Source organism: Pavona decussata, unplaced genomic scaffold, assembly GCF_977016875.1.
Source record: "Pavona decussata unplaced genomic scaffold, jaPavDecu1.1 SCAFFOLD_242, whole genome shotgun sequence".
In the NCBI taxonomy this organism is placed as follows: Eukaryota; Metazoa; Cnidaria; class Anthozoa; order Scleractinia; family Agariciidae; genus Pavona; species Pavona decussata.
This window is the reverse complement of record NW_028145647.1, coordinates 174495-193720: the sequence shown is the minus strand read 5'-3', so window position 1 is coordinate 193720 and position 19226 is coordinate 174495. Positions and strand designations below refer to the sequence as shown.

The 19226-nt window shown below is 39.4% G+C and overlaps 1 pseudogene across 1 annotated transcript; it reads right to left on the bottom strand.

The window, feature by feature from the left end:
• Positions 1–1497: 1497 nt before the first annotated feature.
• Positions 1498–10068, bottom strand: LOC146457488 (carbohydrate sulfotransferase 9-like; annotated as a pseudogene). Its single transcript, XR_014858460.1, has 3 exons — positions 9929–10068; positions 3238–3290; positions 1498–2376 (listed from the first exon to the last, which is right to left on the bottom strand). The product of XR_014858460.1 is annotated as a carbohydrate sulfotransferase 9-like (transcript).
• Between the last annotated feature and the right edge of the window lie 9158 nt (positions 10069–19226).

The window sequence follows — 19226 nt, the reverse complement described above, 5'->3', positions numbered from 1 at the left end:
TGAGATCACACAGAGAGGGTGTGGTCAAACCACTGGCACAAGGGTGGGGTATTCAAAGGGCACACTCCCGGGGGCACGCTATCCTCTCAATCACTATCATAAAGAAGAGAATTCATATTTTCTAGCTGCCCTAGCCCATTCCTTCACTCTAAATCAACTGTCCACCCAGCCCTAGCCGCGCGAGGTTTTGCGAGTCACGTATTTCTAGTATACAATTAAGGACAACACTAACCCGCAAGTAGCTAGAGCTAATCTAGGCGGGTAGTGAGAAGACTAATTTATAAGAATTAATTACAGTTTACAGAAATCTATATACAATTTGTCAGTGAGCCATGCAAACATTGAAAAAAAAAAAAGAAAGAAAAGAACTGATAAGTGAACACCAGCGAAAAGGGAGCAGAAAGTAGGTAGGTCGGGCGACGAGAAACGAAATATTTAATGCGGGTGGCCTTTAATGTGTTTTCAGTAAGTTCTTTTTCAGACACATACTAGCGATCGACGGGCAAGGACAGGGGGTTACCAGTCCTATTCCATCATCGCGACACTCGTACATACCTAATCAAACTAGTCAGTCAGAGCTTTTCTGCCATGAAAGAGATGGAAAACAATCGTAGTTTTCGTAAAGGTATGGAAACGTCCGTAAAGGTTTATTCATCCATTTTAATCGCGTGTCCCCCACTGCATTTCTTATACTTTGTGAAGACAAAGAGTTTTCCATTTATAATCTCCTTCGATGTTCATTTGAGGCTGGTTTACACGTGCGATAAATACAAGCAAAAGGTGACATACGCAGGCGCAGTGAATTATAATTTTGGCGCCAAAATTTTAAATCCAAGATGGCGAACACCGAGGAGATATTCAGTGAGGAGGAAATGTTGCTGCTTGTTCTTCTCTTCTGCTCGTGCTTGCGTTATCCCGGTTTACACGGGCGACGCAACGACGCAAACATAAGCGTAAGCACAAGAAAAGGGAACGAGTTCGATCATTTTTCTTATGCTTGCGCTTATGCTTGCGTTGCCCCGGTTTACACGTTGGTTTATGGTGCTTATGCTTGCGTCGCACGTGCAAAGCACCCTTTAAGCCACTGACCTAGTACTCCTTCTAGTGCATTTTTAGGCAAGGGCGTTGTTAAAGGGGAAGTATCATGGGGTTTTTGACCTCTTTTGTTAACAAAGGTGAAATAAGACCTTCACTTTGCTACCAAATAATTCTAGACCAATGAGAGGAGAGAAATCACTTCAATTCTTGACAGGAACAACTCGTGATCTGTTCTAGTGCATTTTGGAAACAAAAATACGAAAACTTGAAAAACATTATCCTAACATTTTTCAAGTTTCAATCCATACTGGCCTACTCTGTGTCTGGCCAGAGGCACTAATCGACAGTTTTATTGCACTGGGGTGATAATTTATAATAAAACTGGAGAATTTTTTTTTTCTGCTGTCAGACAAACATTTTTGGGTTTTGAAATAACATCAAATTTTCGTGATACTTTCCCTATAATCGTATGTATGCATGAGTATAGTTTCAAAGTAAACTCTTCAAGGGCCCTGGGAAATGATAGCCGAACATTTCAAAGTCACTCCTGAAAGTTTCTCCCAATCTATAGATAATTTCACGCGGAACTTGTGAGTAATATTCCAGAAAGTTGCTGGACGCCTTGGACTGGCGAACTGGCGGAAAAGTCACGTGGTCATCAAGTCCTGCCTTTCTCATGAAGTAAGCGCCGTCCTCTGCTAAAGTTTCAAAATGGCCGATAAAGTCAAAATCGAAAGCACATGGAAAGCAGAGCTTTTCGATTTGTCGCCAATGCACATCACCAGCAATCACATTATTATTCGATACAATATATGTTAGAAATTCTGTGAAAGTAACATTATTTGTTTCTGTGCCAAGGTTTTCTACGTCGTGAGGTCTAAATGCTCTGACCATCGATCTACGAAATCCATTGGTATAAACTCTATTTTTGCCGAAGAATTTGTCTAAATAGCCAGAGAGTAATCTATGAAATGGCTCACGAACGAACAGAAACTTAAAATGGGTCGCTTGACGATTGGATAAGTCCGTTTCGTTGTACTCACTCAAGAGTTTCCAGTGGTTCGGCAAATGAACTGAAGATTCGGTTATTTTGACTTTACTATCATTTCTCACACGCATCAGAGTCATTCTTAGTGGAGTGCTGGCCACCTTGGGAACGGAACAGTAAATATAAGCGTTTTTGTCGTCGATTATAAACCGTTCGAGCTGGTTTTTGTTGTAACAGGGCAACTTTTCACGAGGATGTTGCTGGCAGTAATTTTTCAGTTGTTGTTTTCTCGTTTCTTGTCTTTCGGCTGCTCTTGTGAAGATTTCTTGAGCTGATCGAGAAGACCTTGACTGCAAAGGGAAAACAGGTCACTTTAAGACAGGCATTATTACCGTCAATATTATTTCCATACAGTTTTTAATTTGGTAAGCTAACCTGATAATGGTTTCTTGTAGCCAGTCTATTATAAAGCGGATTTTATGATTACTGGTTATATTTTCTGTTGTTTTTATTTTTTACTTTTATCGACAATCTCATCAATATACTGTAAAATACTACAGTTCGAGCACTCCTAAGAAATCAGTGCCGAATTGTGTCTAGTTTACAACGGTCTTCAGTTTTCCCCTAGCGAATCAAGTTGACTCTGATCCTATTGTACACCGCATGAACACAATGTGACGTATGTAATGGATCAAAGAATAGGCCATTTGCGAGTACTTTAAACCTCATCACCAAAGCGAGGTTAAGTGCAAAGCTTTTCATGTAAAAATTAATTGTGTTTTGCATGATGCCCTTTTGAAAGCTTCTGATCTGTATTTTTCTGAACATCTTCAACAATCAGGACGCGAGTTCGTTGCATCAGGAGGCGAAAAACAAATCGATCAGACTATTGTTCTATTTTCTCAGTCAATACTCATTAGCTAGAGAGAGTGGTTTTCAATTGTGTGTGAAAAGTAATTTCGCGTTTGTTTTGGATTTGTTTCAGCAACCTCTGTGATTCAGGTTCGTAAAAGCTCGCACCATTTTGAAGTAAAACAACAACCAAACGTGACTTCCTCAACTCGCCGTTTTTCTGAGTTTGCTGTCATCGTTAGCTATGGCTTTTTAGTTGTGATTGGCTAGTTATGATGTTTATGTCTTCCGTGATCGGCCCCAGTGATTACAATTGAAAACCGCTCTATCCAGCAAAAGCTCAATAAATAAACACTTACCAATTTCTTATCTACGGTCATGGTCTTGAGGTCTGACGACAGTGCAACTGGTTCTATGAATGAAATCAACAAAAGACGATGTTTATAAAAGAGTTAGTTTTAAACTTTAGAAGAAGGTGATCTCATGTTAGTTACTATTATGTCATTTACAACCATGAGGAAACACCGCAAAGTTTTGCCAAAGGTTTTGCACGGTCAAGAGGCCACCTAAAGGGTTTTTAAAAACCTGACCCGCTGTTCTTGTGCCCGCGGTTGCTGCTGCGGTGGTCGCTCTGAAGAAGCACATTCAGACCGAAAAACCTCACTACTTCAAATTAACCCCGTGGCATCGCGAATCAAAAGTTTTAGAAACAGAAATCCAACTAAAGGCCCAAAAGATTTTTTGAGTTGTTGTTGTGGAAGCTCTGATTGGATTGAGGAACGACTTTTAAAGGATATCAACGCTCATGAAATTAACGCGAATTTTTTTTAAAAAAATGGGTTAATTTCAATCGCATTATTTTCTTTGAGTGTTAATTTCCGCGACTTAATAAAGTGGACCGTTCATTTTTTATTTTAATTTCTGTTTTTTTTCAGAGGAAATTCAAAACTTAAGCAGTAGCTCTCTTTGTTCAGCATGTTTCAAGGTTTGAATGTGGAAAGTATCTGTTTACAGACATTCTTGTTTTTTAAATGTGCCAGCCATTAACTCTTTCAAATGTCTTTTTATTTACATGTTTTTGAGTTCCCTTTTTATAGATTGATCTTGCAGCATTACAAGCAACGAGAAGTGTTTACAACCATAATCGTTTTTAAGAACAGACTAAGAGCTTTCTATTCGTTTGTTTCTAGAGTGATTGACAGGTGACCCCAGTGGGGAGTTTTGAAGTCGATCAAACAGCATTTTTGTTTCCTTAAACTGGGAGAAAACACTTTTTTGCCAGTCTTTATTGAAGGATCATTATCTGGCATCGTTTGTCTTCTGACAAAGGCTGTTCCTATACCGAGCAAGTAAAATTATCGTTTGCCGACGAGCGGTGAATTAAAGGAAAAATATTAAAGAGTAAAACATAACAACTGGAGCTCTTTGTTTCAACAGCCAATAGGCCTCTGATTGGCATCGTCACCGTATATCATTTTCGATATTTAAGCTACGAAAGCCGAGGAAGGACTTCCGACTTCCGACTTCTGACTTCCGACTTCCGACTTCCGTCTTCCGACTTCCGACTTCCGACTTCCAACTTTTTTTTTTTAACTTTTTATTTTTTTTTAATTTTTTATTTTTTTCTAAATAAACTCTAGTGAAGTAACAAACGGCAAAATGTTTTTGCACGTTTTTAGTTTGTTTTGTAGTGCCGACATTCTTTCGCTGAAATTGACTTCTGAGAGAGTTTTATCTATAAGGTTATCGGGGTAACCTCTGTTGCGTAGTCTCTGTTTGTATAGAGTGATGTTTTCTTCAAATTTTGTTTTTGAAGAGTTTGTTCTGAGAAGTCTTAAGGCTTCGCCTTTGATAAAGCCTTTCCTGACGCCTGGAGGGTGGCAGGAAGAAAAATGCGTGTACTGGAACGTTTCTGTCGGTTTGAAGTTCGTGCGCACGTCAAGTTTTGATTCTTTTTTGAATCTTTCACCCTTGTATACACATGTGTCAAGGAAAGTGATTTCAATATCTGAAATTTCAGCCGTGAATTTTATGGTCGCATGATAGTTGTTGGCTAGCTCTATAAAAGTTTGGATTTCATTTTTGCTTACGTTCCATAGAGAGAAGACATCATCGATACATCTCTTCTATGTAAGAGGTTTTGTAGCACTACGGCCAATTATTTCTGTTTCGATCTCTGCCATGAAAATATTGGCAAAGGATACTGCCATCTTTGTATCCATTGCGGTCCCGTATCTTTGGAGGTAAATTTTTCCATTAAAGATTTAACGTTAAGATTTAACGTTAAATCTGTGAGCCCCTAAATTAAACATAGCGCGTTTTGAGCGTCACGCAGTATTTCCGTCATATCCTGCACGTAATGCTTTTTGGGTGTTTTTTTCGCTGTTTGCACGGCCTTGTTGGAACGTGATTTGTACTACAATGATTAGGTATAAAATATGTTCCCTCACTGTCTTGTTCTAACTCCCTGACAAAGTCTGTGTTATCAGACGAAACCGATAGTAGATAATAAAGAAGTTGACAAGATCTGTTGCTGTGTGCTGCTCACTAGAGTTTATTTAAAAATAAATAAATAAAAAATAATAAAAAAATTAAAAAATTAAAAAATTAAAAAATTAAAAATAAAAAAAAAGTTGGAAGTCGGAAGTCAGAGGTCGAAAGTCGGAAGTCGGAAGTCCGAAGTCCGAAGTCCGAAGTCGGAGGTCAGAAGTCGGAAGTCAGAAGTCGGAAGTCGGACTAGAGTTTATTTAAAAATAAATAAATAAAAAATAATAAAAAAATAAAAAATTAAAAAATTATAAATAAAAAAAAAGTTGGAAGTCGGAAGTCAGAGGTCGGAAGTCGGAAGTCGGAAGTCGGAAGTCCGAAGTCCGAAGTCCGAAGTCGGAGGTCAGAAGTCCGAAGTCCGAAGTCGGAAGTCAGAAGTTTGAGGTCGGGAGTCAGAAGTCCGAGGTCGGAAGTCAGAAGTCGGAAGTCGGAAGTCGGAAGTCGGAAGTCGGAAGTCGGAAGTCAGAAGTCTGAAGTCGGAAGTCAGAAGTCAGAAGTCGGAAGTCCGAAGTCCGAAGTCCGAAGTCCGAAGTCGGAAGTCAGAAGTCCGAAGTCGGAAGTCAGAAGTCGGAAGTCAGAAGTCTGAAGTCGGAAGTCAGAAGTCAGAAGTCCGAAGTCCGAAGTCCGAAGTCCGAAGTCCGAAGTCCGAAGTCGGAAGTCAGAAGTCCGAAGTCCGAAGTCCGAAGTCGGAAGTCAGAAGTCCGAGGTCGGGAGTCAGAAGTCCGAAGACGGAAGTCCGAAGTCGGAAGTCCAAAGTCGGAAGTCAGAAGTCCGAGGTTGGAAGTCAGAAGTTGGAAGTCGGAAGTCGGAAGTCGGAAGTCAGAAGTCCGAAGTCGGAAGTCAGAAGTCGGAAGTCCCTCCTCGGCTTTTGTATTAAGCTCATCTGTCGGTGTCACAATTGTCTTTTCGTGTTTTCTTGTGACTCACACGTCCCAGTTTAGCCTGGTCTTTATTAGGGAAGGAGTCGGAGTCGCGAATCAGAAGCGGCAAGCGTTACGATCTAGTGGAAATAAAACAACGATTACGCTGATGATTCCGTCGCTTAAGATCTGGTGAAAACCGGATTGTCGATCGTAGTCGAAAGCAGAAGAGGAACCCGAGAGACAACATTTTTATGGTCTGAAAAGGCCCGGTCTTGGTGTTAGATTATCAGGCAGAGGTTCGGTCAATAAAACTTGGTTTCTCCTTCTGATCTGCTAGACTGTTTTTCAGTAGATCGTAAGCGATGTGTGAAAACAGTTTTCTTTTCACCAGTGGGAAAACAAGGGTTTGCGTTCACAAAACGGAACACGGACGGACGGGAAACTCTTCAAAAATACTTTGGTAAAGGCCGTTCTCCTGGGGGAACACTCACTGGGTGCGAGAAGGACCGAGATCTCTTACGGCAAACGAATTTCTTTGAGACAGTAAAACCACACAGAACTTGGCTCCAACGTAGGGTTTAATACCAAAACTATAACCAAGGATCTAGCCAAGGATGTAACCAAGGATGCAACCAAGGAAAATCTTACAAAGCACTTGTATTTAAGCCTTAGCTATTGAAGCGATTCGAATTACATCATTTGCCAACGAGTCATAACAGAATACAACAATCATTTTTGAAAGCCTATTGGACGAAATCTAAGCTTATTCTGAAACATTTATTACTTTCAAAAGCTACACAGGTGGATAACAGTTTAACAAAAGGCTAGCGCAGGTTACAATAACACTTCAACGCTCAATTACAGTTATGATCTTATAGTTATGATCTTACGCCTAAATGAATACAACAGATTATATTTACGGTTTACTGAACTTGAAAGTAAGGAACTTAATATTTTCTACGTTGGTTTTTATATTTTTATCAGCAAAGCAAATTAAACTAAATATCTATAAATCCTCTCATCACAGATGGAATCATCGGCGCAGTCGCAAGAAAATGGAATTCTTGCGACTCCAATTCGGTCGATCATTAGATAACGGAATTCCAGCGTTTTGGTTGGCTTAGTAGCCGTGGGAGATCGGTCATTACCGTTCCCAAATTCGCAATTAGCCAACCAGAAGCTTAATCTACTGTCCTGATATCCTACAATAACAAATCGATGCCCTGATATCGCACGATATCACGGTCACTTTCACGTAAAGGAATGTTACCGTACGATAAACTGAAAAGAGGTTTTACCAATAAAACATAAAACCTCATAATTAAAACTTTAGCTGTTGATTCTGGTCGTAAATAAAATAGAGTAAAAACTTTCCCGCCAAAACTAACTCGAGGGCGCTCGCCAACTGCGCGACGTTTGCCGACAAGTACTAAAACATCCAGACTGAAACGATGGAGTCGGATTTCCCAAATTTTTCGCTAAATTTGGAATGATTTTGAAAATTTCGAAAATGAAACTCCAAACAAACGAGTGAAAAAAATGTTGTTGTTGCCGTTATTCTTTTCGCGGGTCACCCGATAGGACGCCTAACAGATTTTGTTAGCGTAACTACTAAAAATAGTCGAACCATGACTCGACCAAACTCGTCTGATATGCCGCCGAAGCGTATCAAAATGGTTCGATTAATTATACCTTATATTTAACAATTATTCACCGAAGTGGAGGTGAATAGTAATGGATATTTACCGAGCCGCGAAGCAGCAAGGTAAATATCCAACACTTTCACCGACACTGAGGTCAATAATTGTTTTAGTATATACTACACAAGCTGAATACCTAATGGACCAAAAAATTATATTATTTCTGACAATATACCGACAAATGGTATGAAATTTTAAAATCTCGCGCACAACGCGGTAAGCAATTTCTTATTGTAGAAAGTTCCGTCTCGCTTTCTTGCAGACAAATAAAACTTTTGGAGACACTTGTTTAGTTCCGACGGTGTAATTTCTTCAATTTTTTCTGCGAAATTTGTCTAAATGTTGGAACCATGCTGAAAAATATTAGATGTTTCATTGTTTTCATTGTAATTTTAGTGCTCGGCAGTTTTCGTAAAAAAGGGATTGTATTTTCATTTTTCGCCTTAGAATATGAGGTTGAAAAGATTGAACAACTTACCATTTAATGCCGTCAAACCAAACCGACTTTGTTGCCATTTATGTATTTTTATCAACAGCCGCCTCGTTAATCGAAATAGTTTCCTCTTAAGTAACCGTGGCGAAAGGGGAAGCCATCTTGTTTCTCTTCGGCTGCTCGAAGGTGAATAGTACTTGCTAATCACCTCCGAGCTAGCCAATCAGCGCGCGCGAAAAGTACTATTCACTTGTGTGGTATATACTAATTGTTAATGATAACATGCATGACTTGTTGTGTGTGCTATCATAAGCAATAACTGTTCAGTTTTGATAATTTCCCACTAAGTGACCTTTCTTGCCAATTTGGACTGTGGTTACCGGGCTTTGTGAAAGTAAAGCCATGAACTAGAAAAACAAATTGCTGACGTCATAGTCGATATTAAGGTACCAGTCAGAGGGCTTATGACGATCTTTTGCGGTGATGATTGACACATTAAAATAACAAAAATAGTGTTTGTAAACGAAGCTTTTTATTTGTTGAAAACAAAACGTTCATCTGAACAACACTTGAAAGAAGAGCTTAACAGAATGATTTCTGAAACACTACTCGACTGGATTTTCTTGACGATTTACAACAGGCATGATCGGCTGACAAGCGCTATGAATCTATTGAAGAGCATCTCTATGAATTAAACTCCCTTCTCATTGTTACTCATTAAATAGATTTTAAAGCTCTAAAGTAGTTTTCCAGAAAACAAAGAGAATAAAGTTGATTTATTGAGGAATAAGAATAAAGCTTATTTGAACCTCTTTTATATATTCTTACAACTTAAACCTAATTTCTAATTTCTTCGAACACTGGGACTGATTCAGCAAAATCGGAACCGTTGTGTTTAAGGCTGTAGCGCATGTTTTAGATCGCGCTAAAAGGTCTTAACTGTACCTTACGTTTTCAAACGTGAGAATAATTTCAAAGAAATTGTTGTTCATGTAAGCCCAGAGTTATTATAACCGATAAACAATTCGACATATTATCAAAAACAACTGTAACCACGACTCAAATTAACCGTGAGGGGCACCCGACAGTTCATTAATCGCCTCAGAAATTCAGATCGGAGTTGTTTTAAACAAAATCTATAGTACATTGGAAACTCTCAGCTCAAAATTTGTGGAAAAATCAGTATCGACTCAGTTATTACTTTCGTTTTCAGGGGGCAGATATCTCGTTAAATATGTGATGTAAAGCAACAATAGCTAGTAAATTCGGGAAAGGGGATAAAATTTCATTTCCTAAAAGTTTCAATTTCTGCGTCTTCATTTTCAGCAAAATTATCCGAACAGATCGTACTGTATTAGCTAACGAAAATATGCATTTAAAAGGCCACCAAACGATCAAGGAGCGCAAAAGACAACATTTCAAGTGTTTTGCTGTAATCAGTTCTCGTTGGGTGTCTCTGAAAATAACTCTCAATGACTCGATAAACTTTTATTCAGCAGCGACTTACCTCTAACAGTTTGCTTCGAGGATAACTGCAGCCAAATACGAACTACTACAAGCAATGGCAAAGTAGCCAACAAATGTAGAACACGACGTCTCCATAGCATGTCGAATACTAATGATCCGCTTAAACTTCGCGGCTACAAAAGAAATGCCAGCAATGTCCGGTTGAGATGCCTCCAAAGTCGCTAGACGAAATCTCCTTCCAGCTGGATTTCTTGAAGTTTGAAAACTGTAGCTTTAAGCTTTGAACTCCTTTTGTGAGAAAATTAATACAAGAAACATTATTATTAGTAGTAGGTAATCGATTACATCAGCAGTGTCTTTATTGATGGCACCTGAATGGACACAGCTGAATGCATCAGTTCCAGCATTAGGCTACCTCACTAGGCTACCTTTTAATGTTAAAGGAAACCTCCGCTCTCGAAACATGTTAACGTTACATTATTGAAAATACAATATTCTTTGAAATTTCATTGGAAAACATGGAAATAATATTTCGGTGTCGGAAAAAACATAATTTGATTATCGGCTATTTTCGCTTTTAAATTTCCCGCGCGCCGCCATCTTGGATGTCATGACGTAATAAGGTTGCTTAATTGTTTCACACAAAAGAACTTCTGCTGAATAACAATAGCGGTAACCATTACACGTCATAAAACTCAAAATGGCTGCCCCCAGGAAATTTAAAAGCGAAAGTTGTCGATAATCATATCTAATTTTTAACACACTTGAGGGTCATTTCTACGTTTTAGACGAAAATTTAGAATTTAAGCACTATTTCCAACGCTTACCCGTCAATTTGTAGTGAGAGTGGAGGTTCCCTTTAATGCTTCTATTATTTATTATTGGCACCTTTTTGCTGTAAAATTATATCATTACATAGCATTTTTGCTTTGGCTCAATAGATTTGTTCGTTCAGTTTTAGGAAATGTGTGTTCGTTTGCGTTATTCTAATTCTTATACCTTGAGCTTCATTTACGCTTTTAGCACTTGGTTTCTTTGACGTTTAACACTGAAAAATGCTTATTAATTATTCGTGAGCACATTATTTATTATAATTATGTATGCAGCGCCCTTTTTGGCGTAGAATTACATGATATCTTAGCATTTCTGCTAATGGTTCTTTAGATCTATTCCGGCGTTCAATTTTAGGAAATGTGTGTTGTAATAACACGAGAAACAACCGTTTAAAAACTAGATCTTTCTTTATTCTCGAAACCTGCATTGTACCTGACAAAGTAACAAGCACTAAATGGATATTTAACCAGCTAGAAATGGCGGGAACTGGGTCCCCAGAGAATGCATGCCTAACAACAGACGCAGTTTTTTTTTATATAATGAAAAAGTAAAAAAGAAAACAGAAAAAAAAAACAACTAAAGCTTCGCACTTGCTAAATTACATAAAATTGAATAAGGTGAGGATTTATAGATATTTAGTTTAATTTGCCTCGCTGATAAAAATATAAAAACCAACGTAGAAAATATTAAGTTCCTTAGTTTCAAGTTCAGTAAGCCGTAAACATAACCTGTTGTGTTCATTTACTAGACGTAAACGGTTCCTATAAGATCATAACTGTAATTGAGCGTTAAAGTGTTATTGTAACCTGCGCTAGTCTTTTGTTACACTATTATCCACCTGCGTAGCTTTTGAAAGTAATTAATGTTTCAGAACTGAGCTTAGGTTTCGTCCAATAGACTTTCAGATTGTTGTATTCTGTAATCTGACTCGTTGCAAAATGATGTAATTCGAATGCTTCAATAGTAACAGGTGCTTTGTAAGACTTTCTTTGGTTACATCCTCGGTTACATCCTCCGTTATGTTTTGACTGTACGCGAGGTTACGGTTTTGGTATTAAACTCTAGCATCCGTAACTGTAACTGGGTTGTCAATTGAGTCTTTTGGTATTAGCCTCTAGCATCTTTTGGTATTTAACCCTATTGAGTCTTTTGCCTTAATCTCAGGATTTACGGTGGCTGGGCTTCCTGTGATAACACCTCCACAGGTGAATCCAGTACTGTCTTTTCCTCCCTTCACCTGTTTAGAAGTGTTCGTGTGTGTCGAATTGTCGCCTTTGGCTGTCAAATACTGTGTGGTCCTATCTGTCTGCAATGATGGAGGTGCCCTGGAAACTACTTCTGCGAAGCTAGGTTTCTCTGGTCGGGGACTGAGATGCTCAATTAGGATTTCCTGCAGTTCAAAAGGATCTTTTAAGTCAGGCGAGTAGGTATCTTTGATCCATGGATAAGGAGACGGCTTGACATCTTCTGTAGGCAGTTTGACAACCATTACTGGTGGTTGGGTCTGAGGATCACTATCATGGTGGCTTAAATCTGCAGTGTCGGCAGTCTGGATGTGCCCGTCTGTTGTAGGCCACAACCTGGATGGATAGGGGACTGGACCTGGTAGATCAAACATGGCCTCGCACTCGTTTTCATCGTTGGATGAATATTCCTCGTCTGAAAGTGGCGGCAAATCATATAGGCCTGGATCTAGCTGGCCAGTGGTATCCTCTTGAAAAGGAGAGTCGCTGTGGCTGTTCTCGAGGGTCTGATCTGATGTGGGCACCTCAGGATCTGCTTTGAAGTCCGCAGACAGTGGTGCGGTCATGTCTGTAGGCATGTAGGCAACAGGGTTAGCCAAGGTTGTGTAAATTGATCACAGGGCAGTAAAAGCTGGTCAGCGGTCGATGTGTCTTCTGGACCTTCTGTCAGCGCGGAGACGACTGATTGTGGCATAGTTTCTCCTTCACAATACGCTGGGTCAAAGTCATCTAAAATATCATACCCCTCGGGCTCAGGTTCATAATCGCACTAACAATCCGAGTCGCCAAGGTATTCATGATCATCAAGTTCACTTGTATAATCTTCAAATTGGCTGCTGGATACTGTGGCATCCATGAACTGCCCCAATGAAGGATCACTTTCATTGTTAAAGGCAGCGACACGGTTCGGTTGTCGTGGTGGGGGTAAGGCCCGCAGGCGTGCTTGAAATCCCGTTGACCACCTACTTGTATCAGGAGCGGGCAACCCGTACCTGGGTGCTGGTTGCCGTACACGGTTTCCTCGCTGGGGACAACTGTTCTGATAATGGCCACTCAGGTCACAAGAAAAACACACAGATCGACCATCTCTTGATCTTTTCCGATCGTTTCGCGTCTCTTGTCGCCGCTGTGCAAAACCATTAAGGTGTGCATCCACCCTTCTATCCAAACTAGTAATTTGGTTCAGCAGGTGGCTTTCCACACGTTCCATACGTTTCATAAGTTCCGTAAGGTCAAACTTATCGTGATAGTTCCGTTAGGGTTTTGAATATGCGGCAATTTTGTTTGACTTTGTAGTTGAAGGTGAAAGTTCACTTAACTTCTTTGTTAGTGTCTCTATTTGCGCCTGGAAAGACTGTTGTTGCGAGGCATTGGGCGGAACACAGGCACCTGTTGTGTCGGCAGGTATCTGTTGATTACGGTTGATGGCTTCAATCAATCGTCCTATCTGGCTATTTTCTGTGTTGCCAGTCACACTTCGCGAGTTTGAATCAACAGTACGGGCCACTTCCTCTGCTCGCAAAAGCGTTTCCGGCATTCGCTCCAGAACCTTGACTTTCACTGATTGTATCAATCCCTCTGTAAAGTACGTTACTGTGTCCACCTCAGCCATGTTTAGTCCGCTAAATAGTTCATGCAGGTCGTTGATATAATCTGACAACAATTCATTTGGACCCTGACGGCGCGCAACTAAACATTATCGCGCTTAACTCACGCACGATCCTTCGTGGAATAGCGCTTCAATAAAGCTTGCTTTAGGGTGTCGTAGTCTCCTCGCTCTTCGGCCGGTATCTCAAACATAAACGTTTCCGCTGGGCCAGTAACGGGTGATTGTTAATCAAGTGGGTTCTGGTAGCTGGGACATCCAAGCGAATTCTCTTGGATTCCAAAACCAACTCAAGTTTTTCAAACGAGCGGTTGATGTCTTCACTTTCATACCCGTGAAATTTGCTGATGTTTACATCTTTACTCAATAGTAGTTGAGTAAGCTCAGTGAGGGCACGAATGTACTCTCCTTCCATGATGATCAAACTTGAATCGTCAGTACTGTCAGAATCTGTAGAACTTTCGCAAAAGGTACTGTCACTATCCGTAGATTCTCTTACACGGGTATTACGCGAGAAAATTGTGTGAATGTCAGCAGGTGGATTAGTAGGTGATAACGGTTGTCCACCAACAATGTTATTGCCGTCGATTGGTGAAGTACTTGGTGGTTCTTGTTGTCCAATTAAAGTACAATCGACACGCGGGGTTGAAATTGGAATTTGCAAACCCCCTACTGTAAAAGTGTTAGAGATTCTGTTGTTGCTGTTGTAGATTCTGTTCTGTACTCACTGGTACCTGTTGTCCACCTGTTGCACAAGCGTTCTCCGTAAAGTTCTCTTCTCTTGTTCTCCTTTTTTTTTTAATTGCAACACGAAGAACACTACTTTACAAAACAAGACGAACACTACTTACAATACCACCTACAATACGTTACTTATACTATTTACTACATAATACTTCCTTAGACTGCAATTCTTACACTACTTTTTACAGTTTTTTTTCGCTTACACACCTATGTACCTATTAAATTATAATTCAAAATGGGTTTCCATTTAGCCTCTAACATCTTCCTATTATTAAACTTAACAGCAATGTGACATTCAGTTTCATATTTTCTTTTAACTAGTCTAGTTACGAAGGGAAGAAAGGAAGACTATTATTCCTACGGCAATTCCATAAATGTAGCTTACCTAAAACGATTAAGTAATTAAACAGAGAACAATTAGTATCTGTCACACCAATTAAAATAGTCTTTAACTCAAGTTTCCCTTGTTCTTTGGCTATACCGATCCAATAAGATTCAAATTCTTCCCAAAATGCACGTGAGTAAACACAGTAAAAGAATAAGTGATCAATTGTTTCCGCACTAGTATTGCAAAAAGTGCAAAGATCGCTTTGTATTAAACCTATCTTAGCTAAGTGGGAATTATTTTAAATTGAAAGCATTGCACATATGTCTCGCAGATACAGGACCTTATTGTAATGAGAAGGCCTTTTTTGCTTCCACATCATCAATAGAAAATTTTGATTTCAACTTTGTGAAGCCTCTGGTCTCTGTCGCTTTACTGGATATAAGCAAACCGTAGAAATCCCTAGACTTGCTAAGTGCTGGATCAAAAATTTTATCACCGATTTTAAATTGCAGTGATCGGACATGATCTTTATCACTAATTTCGTGGCATCGAATTCTTAGATGACTTGGTACAGCGCAACGAACACCAGTCCAGGTCAGAAAGTTGGAATCCTTTAAGCCATTATGTTTTGCAAGGTTAAAGGACTCTGTGTTACTCAAATCAAATTTTAAGTCACTTGAAAGAACAATATTTGCGCTATTATAATTATTATAAAATAAAGGTTTACCGTTTACTCTAATGTTATGATTGTTCCAGATGATTGTTTCACGTAGACTTACAAGATCAAATCTAGAACGAAAATCTGACATCTCCTAGTCATTAATATTATAATCACAATGAAGAAAAAATTCTCCACCAAATGGTTTTAGTAAATGTAATAGATAGGCTTTCCAGGGATAAAAATTATCGCTTAAAAATCTTCCGATCCATGAAAAAAAAAAAAGTCGAAGTGACATAATTGACGTTGTAAAATCAGTTACCTTTAGGCCACTAAATTCGAAATCATTTATTACTGCTGTCCTGGCGATTTTATCAGGACCCTTCCAAAGACAATGAAATATAATTGTTTGAAGAGCCTTTATGAACTCCAAAGGAGAAGGAAGAATTGACGAGACGTATAAAATTTTAGGAAGTAATAAACTCTTAATAATTGTGACTTTACCAAACAGAGAGAGGCCTCTCTAACTCCACAAGCGTATCTGAGATTTAATTCCTTTGAGCTTATCGTAGAAATTCTTTTGCACTGATTCTTCGTTATTGTAACTAAAGTGAACCCCTAAAGCTTTTACAGTTTTACGCCATTTCAATGCTAGAGGTGTTTCGATGTTATTACGGGAGGAGCCAATCCACATTGCTTCAGTCAAGTAACTTAGAAAGGTATTGAGCAGATCTGATATCCGACACAAAAGCTGTTAAATCATCTGCATACTGCACCATTTTGAATTCTTTTGCACCTATTTTGTTTCCATCTATTTCTGAACATGAGCGAATAGCGACTGCTAGTAGTTCCACAGCAATGATAAACAAGGAAGGAGAAAGGGGGTCTCCCTGCCTTACACCTCGATTTATTTCAAAGCTAGCTGAGAGCGTTCCATTGTTGATAATACAACTTGTTATGTTACTGTAAAAGGTTTCTATCCATCTTGTAAGACTAGATCCAAATCCAAAGACTTTTAAGCATTTGAACATAAAATTCCACTCCAGACTATCAAAAGCTTTCTCAAAATCTATAAAAAGTAGCAATCCAGTGATATCATAAGTTTTCGTGTAATCCATTATATCTAGAATTGATCTTGCGGCTCTCCCTATGTAGCGACCTGAAACGTACCCAGTTTGATTGCTATGAATGATTTCGGGTAAAACTTTGACAATACGGGTCGCTATAACTTTGGACGCAATTTTGGCGTCGACGTTAGTCAAGGAGATTGGCCTCCAATTTTCTAAGTAAGTCCTAGCCTTGTCCTGTTTCTCAATAAGAGTAATCACTTCCTGTCTCTGAGATGGGGACATTTCCTTCTTCATAAAACTTCAATCATATTTGTCAACGCCAAAATTCAATATCGACAATATGAGTACGATCCACCAGCATTTTCTGTGAATTTTGGTCATCAGTCATTTTGTTTGGACTTATATTATAGATTGTGATTACTGAAGAAGATGTGAGTAGGTTTTTTAAGGCCGTAAGGTTGATAAGAGAGACAACTAAAAGAAGCATTTAGATTCATGCAGATGCACTGAAATGTCAACCCCCTCCCTTTCAATATCATTTGCTAAGTGTTGTACACTTTGACTAAGCTAACCCTTGCACTACCAACATCTGAAAGCTAATTCTAAGTTAGTAATATTCATGTCATTGTTGGCTATTCCTTAGGGTTTGGTGTTATAGCAAAACACTATCCCCTTGTTGTTTTGATTTCCTTAATTTTTATTTCCCGTCTGCTTGACAGTGGATTGAAATTATATGGAGATTTCAAAAAATGCTGCTCACTTCTGGTAGTGAAAGGGTTGGTGGGAAAGGGAGACTGTTGCGCAGGGTAACACTTAACCATGCCCCATAGTATCTATTATTTGCCCCTCTGTTAAATGCTTACACTCTTTGAGTGACCTCTTCTCAAATCCATGAAGATAAATTTGTCACCGTATTCTTGATTAAGCAATCAGTTGGCTATTCCCCAGAGTGACCAATTAACAAAGGTTTGGAAGGATGACTAAGGAGATCAAGGCAATTTATAGAACCTTCTGGTTAGGGATTTATCATAACAAATTCAAGGGGGGTGGGGGGGGGGGGGGGAATAGGACTTTCCAGAAAGGAATATCAATTTTTCCACAACCAGAAGGGCTGCCACATTTTTTGTACCAACCTTGAAATCCTTTTTTCTTCTTCCTTTGCAATGCAGGTTTCTTTTTTCTACATTTTCCTTTTGCACAATTTTCCCCCTGTTTTTGGAGCCCCCCCCCCCCCCCCCCTTCACATTTCTAATGGTGCATAGCCAACGTACTGCTAATTACAGTGTATGACTACCAGCGTCTGCGTGGATGAGATCACACAGAGAGGGTGTGGTCAAACCACTGGCACAAGGGTGGGGTTATTCAAAGGGCACACTCCCGGGGGCACACTATCCTCTCAATCACTATCATAAAGAATGAGAATTCATATTTTCTAGCTGCCCTAGCCCATTCCTTCACTCTAAATCAACTGTCCACCCAGCCCTAGCCGCGCGAGGTTTTGCGAGTCACGTATTTCTAGTATACAATTAAGGACAACACTAACCCGCAAGTAGCTAGAGCTAATCTAGGCGGGTAGTGAGAAGACTAATTTATAAGAATTAATTACAGTTTACAGAAATCTATATACAATTTTTCAGTGAGCCATACAAACATTGAAAAAAAAAAGAGAAAGAAAAGAACTGATAAGTGAACACCAGCGAAAAGGGAGCAGAAAGTAGGTAGGTCGGGCGACGAGAAACGAAATATTTAATACGGGTGGCCTTTAATGTGTTTTCAGTAAGACAATCAAATAAAGCAAGTGACACACTCGGACACTTGTTTTCAGTAAGTTCTTTTTCAAACACATACTAGCGATCGACGGGCAAGGACAGGGGGTTACCAGTCCTATTCCATCATCGCGACACTCGTACATACCTAATCAAACTAGTCAGTCAGAGCTTTTCTGCCATAAAAGAGATGGAAAACAATCGTAGTTTTCGTAAAGGTATGGAAACGTCCCTAAAGGTTTATTCATCTATTTTAATCGCATGTCCCCTACTGCATTTCTTATACTTTGTGAAGACAAAGAGTTTTCCATTTATGATCTCCTTCGATGTTCATTTGAGGCTGGTTTACACGTGCGATAAATACAAGCAAAAGGTGACATACGCAGGCGCAGTGAATTATAATTTTGGCGCCAAAATTTTAAATCAAAGATGGCGGACGCCGAGGAGATATTCAGCGACCAGGAGATGTTTCTGCTTGTTCTTCTCTTCTGCTAGTCCTTGCGTTATCCCGGTTTACACGGACGACCCAACGACGCAAACATAAGCGTAAGCACAAGAAAAGGGAACGAGTTCGATCATTTTCTTATGCTTGCGCTTATGCTTGCGTCGCCGCGGTTTACACGTTGGTTTATGGTGCTTATGCTTGTGTCGCACGTGCAAAGCAGCCCTTAAGCCACTGACCTAGTACTCCTTCTAGTGCATTTTTAGGCAAGGGCGTTGTTAAAGGGGAAGTATCATGGGGTTTTTGACCTCTTTTGTTAAAAAAGGTGAAATAAGACCTTCACTTTGCTACCAAATAATTCTAGACCAATGAGAGGAGAGAAATCACTTCAATTCTTGACAGGAACAACTCGTGATCTGTTCTAGCGCATTTTGGAAACAAAAATACGAAAACTTGAAAAACATTATCCTAACATTTTTCAAGTTTCAATCCATACTGGCCTACTCTGTGTCTGGCCAGAGGCACTAATCGACAGTTTTATTGCACTGGGGTGATAATTTATAATAAAACTAGACAATTTTTTTTTCTGCTGTCAGACAAACATTTTTGGGTTTTGAAATAACATCAAATTCTCGTGATACTTCCC